The following is a 6000-nucleotide window of genomic DNA, read 5'->3' as shown; positions in this document are numbered from 1 at the left end:
AGACCCAGATCATTCATATATTGTTTAACAATACTTGCTGACTGCCAACTCCTGTGTCCGCTTACATTACTGAGCCTGTCCACTCCAGGGTCCAGAACCATGTTGAGGTCTCCTCCGATGATCACTGTGTTGTCTAGGTGAGCAGAAATTGAGGTGAAAAAACGAGGAGTCATCAACATTTGGACCATATACATTAGAAATGCATAAATTCAAGCTTTGAATTTGCAAGACTAAGGCCCAATCCCAATTCAACTTCACTCGCCCTTCTTTTCTCCACTCGCCCTTCTTTTCTTCCCTAACCCCTAAAAAAGAAGGGGGAGATTTTAGGGCACTTGAAATCTAGGGCACTTGGCCCAGGTGCCTGTCCCATTCTCCTACTCCCCCTCGTTTTCATCCCTACCCTGATCAGGAAGCTGAGAGCCAAAAGCTGTTTTAATTTCAGCGCTGTTAATATGGCACTTTATTAAGTTTTAATATTTTTTCCAGGTATAAAGGTAACCTTTAAGATCCGCAACTGGGCTCAGTTTATCCAAATAACGCCTGTTAAGAAATTTGACCCGATGTTTTCGGAGATGAGAATAGCCGCCGCCCCCGGGGAGCAGCAGCAGCTCACAGTCCGATATCAGACGTGTCCGCCGGGTCAAGCTGCTCCGTCGTCCCGGGAGAGAAACCTGCAGCTCTGTTGAGAATTACGCTGGCTGAAATAAATCATTTAGGAAGATGTTGGTTTAATAGATGAAATCTAACAGTTGTAGCAACGCCTGTTAAGAAATTTGCTCAGAAATTTCGAGATTTCTGTCTGCCGGCTCCGCAGTTTGGGTCCGTGTTAAATCGACGCAGAGCCTACGGCGTAGGGTACGGCGTACGGCGGGCGTCGCCGCGTACATCGACGCAGAGCTTACGGCGTAGGTTACGTAACCCACGGCATAGGCTCTGCGTTGGTGTAACGCGGAACCATAAATCCCTTTATTCTGGCGTGATCTTCGGCAACTTTATCTGAAAGTGTGTAAATTACCCAGATAACAGCTGGATTACTTTGTGGTTTCTGAAAACTATTATATCAGAAACATCCAAAACAAATCTGACGAGTCACAGGATTATTTCTCTGAGACGAGTCTGCGAGTCAAATCGACGCAGAGCCTACGGCGTAGCTTACGTAGCCTACGGCGTAGCTTACGTAGCCTACGGCGTAACCTAACAGCCTTTACCCCGGCGCGATTCTTCGCGAACAACGAACAAAAAAGGGATTATGTACATTCACCGAGTGAATATTATGAAAGTAAAATATTGGTTTGTCACTAGAAATGTAATCAAAACGCATTTTTATGCAGAAACTAACTCAAAATATTCATTTTATTCACAAAAATAATAAGAAATGTCCGCCATGTTTTTGATTTTTGATTCAGTCCGCAAATGACGACGAAAAGCATTCTGGGAAATTTTCATACCCCCTCGCTCGCGAAGTGAGCATCTGAAATCCCTCGATCCGTAGGGGCTATTCTCAGCCCCTCGCCCTCGTTATGCCCCCTCCCTCTAGGCCAAAAGAGGAATTGGGACACCACTACCTTCACGGGAACGCGCAAAATTTAGGGGGAGTGAAGAAAACGAGGGCGAGGGGGTCAATTGGGACGCAGCCTAATATTAAATATCTACCCTCTGAGTCAATGTGTGTGTCCTTTACAGTGAAATTTACTCTTTTTCTTAATGAAAATTGCTACCCCTCTTTGTCTGGAGTTGTAACAGGCTGAGAAAACATGCGGAAACTGTGCCGTGGCCAATGTATCTGCTGAAGTTTTAACTAAGTGCGTTTCTTGTAGTAGGACAATGTCTGCTTGCAGGGTTTTTATCTGATTAAGAAGTTTCAGTCTCTTCGCCCTGTTCCCTGCTCCATTTACATTCCAAGTCAGGAACTTTAATTTATCCATAATCCAATCACTGAAAGTAACATTACATGTAAATGGTAATGTTACATGAGAAACTGTTGTATATGTGTGTGCCATGTAATTCTAAATGTGTGATATGTGTATTTGTACCAGTTTACCAAACAGAAACAGAAAGTGCAGCAGGGTGGGACATAGAGGGAAAAAAGAAAAATAATGGGAAAAGGGAGTGAGGTGGGGGGGAGGGAAATAATTCTCCAGGTCCAGGATCTCCCGGGGGAACTGGTCGTTCACGGAGAACGGCAATCCGCGTAGCTGGGGCCCTCGGCTTCTCACCTGTTCCTTCTGTTTATAGTGTTCGAATTTGGCAACAATGGGTCTAGGTCTCTGGGCTTCCGATCTTCTTCCTCCTAGGCGATGGACGCGGTGAAACGTGATGGAGTTCGCCATATCTTCCGGAAGTTTTAGGTGGTCCCGGATGAAATGCTGGACGGTTTGTTCAGGATCTTCATCAGGTTTCTCCGGAATCCCTGAGAACACTAGGTTGTCCCTCATGGACCAAGCCTGAAGATCTAAAACGGCCTCCTTTAAAGATTTATTCTCATTCTGGAGCTGGCTAAATCCCTCTGACATGGATTTAACCGACTCCTGCAGACTGGTGTTTTCAGCCATCAATTTCTCCACCTGCTGGTTACTAAATTCCACAGCTTCTCTTAATGACTGGAATTCCCTGTGCAGGACTTCCACCAGGGATAAACGGGCGTCATGGGAGGCCAAACGGGTGTCGATAGACCTCAGAATGTCGTCGGTGGTATTTCCTGGGGAAGAGATTCAGGGCTGTACAGTGCGACAGTTTTCATCGCATTTGCGAATAAAAATCATCCGGTGCGAAGAGAAATATGTATCAACGCGCATTTGTGCGAGTGAGTTGCGCTGGGGTCATGTTAAAAAAAAGTGTGAAAATTAATATGAATGTCTCTTGACCTACATCAGCGTTTCTCCACCGGGGTGTCGTCAAAAAATTACCTATTCTGATATATCTGACATATATAAATACCGTATTTTCGCGACCAAACCTAAAGGCGCCGTCTACAGACACACACACACGCGCCGCAGAACACACACACAGCACACAAGTGTGCGTATTTGAAAATAGAGCGGGAGCAAAACTTTGTTTGATTGTAGGCTACTTTATTTCAGTTTTTACATTAATCAAACCCATCAAAGTCTCATCCTCTGTTTCTGAATTAAAGAGCCCCGCTAAATCAGCTGTGCCTGTCTGAATTTTCTCGCTGTCAGAGTCACGTTCCGTGCCGTGCGGCGCCTCGGACTTGCCGGCTTTTGCAAAAGCTCGCAAAATAGTCCCAGCAGACACGTTAGCCCACGTTAGTATCTACAATCCATCTGCAAATTGTGGCATAACTTGCCCGGCGCTGCTTTCCACTCTTGGTGAAACTGTGTTCCTCCTCGGTCATCCATCTCTCCCGCGCCGCTCGCAGCCTTAAGGCTGATTTATGGTTCCGCCTTACACCAACGCAGAGGCTACGCCGTAGGGTACGCGGTGACGCGCATGTACGTGGCGCTTCGGCGCGTACCTTACGGCGCATCGCATGCAGTTAGGACACGGTGTAACTCCGCCGGCCGGAGCATCCGCCATTTTTTCGTAGCGGTGTATCGCGTCATTCAGGCAGCCAATCAGCACAGTGCCTCATTATCATAGCCTCCCCGCCCACTCAGAATCCCACATAGATAATGAGGTTAGAGAATGGGATGCTGCAGACATGGCGCAGAGGCTGAATTTCTAATTTATTTAGCAAAAACAATCAAAAGCTTGTTTTTAAGACATTCAAGGCCTGTTTAAAATAGACATTACATGCCATAATAGATCCCCTTTAAGTGGCTTTATATTCTGATAACATTCTTCTGGCAGTCCAGCTAAGTTTACGTTAATGGATAGTCTCTTCTGTCACAGCCCTCTACCCCCCCATGTGTCCTCCACTCAACAACTCTTTTAGCTATGTCAAATGTTAAAGTTAAGAAATGCTAATTTTCTGTGGTCATTATTGGTGCATTAGCCAGTGATTGCAATTACAAAGCTTACTTAATCAACCCGAGCAATTTACTTGAATATTGTCCCCTATAACTTTACACTCTGGGAATCTTCCATAAATAGCAAGAGGGCCAGGGGCAAATGACATTATGTATCAAGGCTACCTCTAAGGTGAAAACTTACTTTTATAAATGGATATAAAATACTGGCAATGATTCTTTAATCCACAATCCCACAAACAAGTATTCATCAGCAAAAAAATGATAAATTCACATGCCCCTGACTTGGTAATTTTAGGTACATCTGATACTTTGTAATTGCCAATTTTAACTGCAAATCATAAAATGTTTAATATAGAAAATCCAGATTAAAAATAAAGGAAAATAAAAGGGAAAAAAAAGGTTCTTTTTAATTAGACATTTTTAAAAAATGGTTCCTGTAATTTTGAATGCAGGAGGTTGAGGTTCACTACAACCTTGGTACTCCAAAACAGGAAAAACTGCCTCTCCATAGTTGGCATGGGTGATTTGTTTCTGTGATAATTAATAAACAGGTCATTCTAAAAAATGTGATGATCAGATCTCCAAGAAAAATGTCTGAAATCCAAGACACATGCTGTATCTCCCAAAATGTTTGTGTTTCTTTGTCTTGATTTTCTTTTAATTTATTTTTTGATTTTTATCCCCATCATATAGTCCACAGTTTACTGTCTACTGTATGGTATTGCATGAGTTTGTGTGTACATTTCTCTCAAGAGACAAGACTGCTGATGTTTTCCCTCCCTGCAGCTTATGCTGACAAAAATATCCCAGCTAATTAATAATGTCGAAGTTCTTAGTATCTCTGATGGGATTTCCACTGGGCTCATTCGCTCTTATTCAATTTTCACCTCTCAGCAAAGAGTGTGAGACAGAGGAGAGATGACGGAGTGAGAGAAGAACAGCAGAGGAGGGAAAAGTAGAAGAGAGAGATTAATGAGTCAAAGCGCTAAAGAAAAAGCGACGGAGGAGAAATGAAAAAAGATTAGGTATAATCTCCAAGTTATACTGAAATGCACAAAAGTGGAATAGGAGACAGATGAGTAAACCCATGCATCTTAGTACAAATGTTTGTTACACTCTAATGCTCACACATCAAACGAAACATGACTGAGGGGCCAAATGCATAAACCCTGTTTACTTTCATTACTGAAACTCTGTGCATGCACAAAGGCAGAAATGTGCATATGCATGCTGTTTGCCAGATTTATAAAGCCATGTCTGTAAACATAAGGTTATCTTTTTAAAGTCTCAATTATGGTGAGACTTTATGTAGATATACATGTACAAATATGATAACCACTTCCATTTTTATCTGTGAATGGTTGCAGATGCTCCTCTAAGCAGTGCATAAAGTAACTGTTTGCACCACAACTGAATAAACATGACAATGAAAACGACATAGACAGAGCAAAGTTTTATTGATTGAAACTGAGACGCTCATCTGTTAAGCAGGGAAATCTGTTTTACTTGGTGTCTCAGTTCTGGAAACATGAAAATGAAAAAAAGCTGCTGGATGGAGATGGAAAAAAAAGTAAAAGGGCAATCTCGATTCAGAATAAAGAACCCTGCAGAGCTAAGAAAAAAAATGAAAAAGAAAGAAAGAAAGAGAGTGAAAAGCACTTCACCTGAAAGCACCAGCGGCCCAGACCAGTAACCCCTGCTTTATCTGGCCAATGGTGAACAGATCTGTCTGTATTGTGGGTCACAAAAATTGTGTCATATATTTGGTCCAACTGTAGAACATGAGCCAACCATGAAACAAAGATTATCATGTCAAGGTTGCAGGGAGGAAGCTCTTCCAAACCTGACTAGCTGGTTATACACGTCATCACACGTGGCTGCCATTACAATTAAACCAGCACCTGCAATTTAAAAAAAAATCCATAATGATTTTTTTTGTTTGTTTTATCTAAGTGTCTGTCATCCCCCCCAGTTATACCGCAGTTTTCATATTGTATTACAAGCTGGTCTCAGTCAAACAAAGCAGTTTTAAAACCACTTGAATCAATATACAAAAGTGCCCTCAAAA

Source organism: Cololabis saira, chromosome 4, assembly GCF_033807715.1.
Source record: "Cololabis saira isolate AMF1-May2022 chromosome 4, fColSai1.1, whole genome shotgun sequence".
Lineage (NCBI taxonomy): Eukaryota > Metazoa > Chordata > Actinopteri > Beloniformes > Belonidae > Cololabis > Cololabis saira.
Note: the sequence above shows the minus strand (reverse complement) of the source record.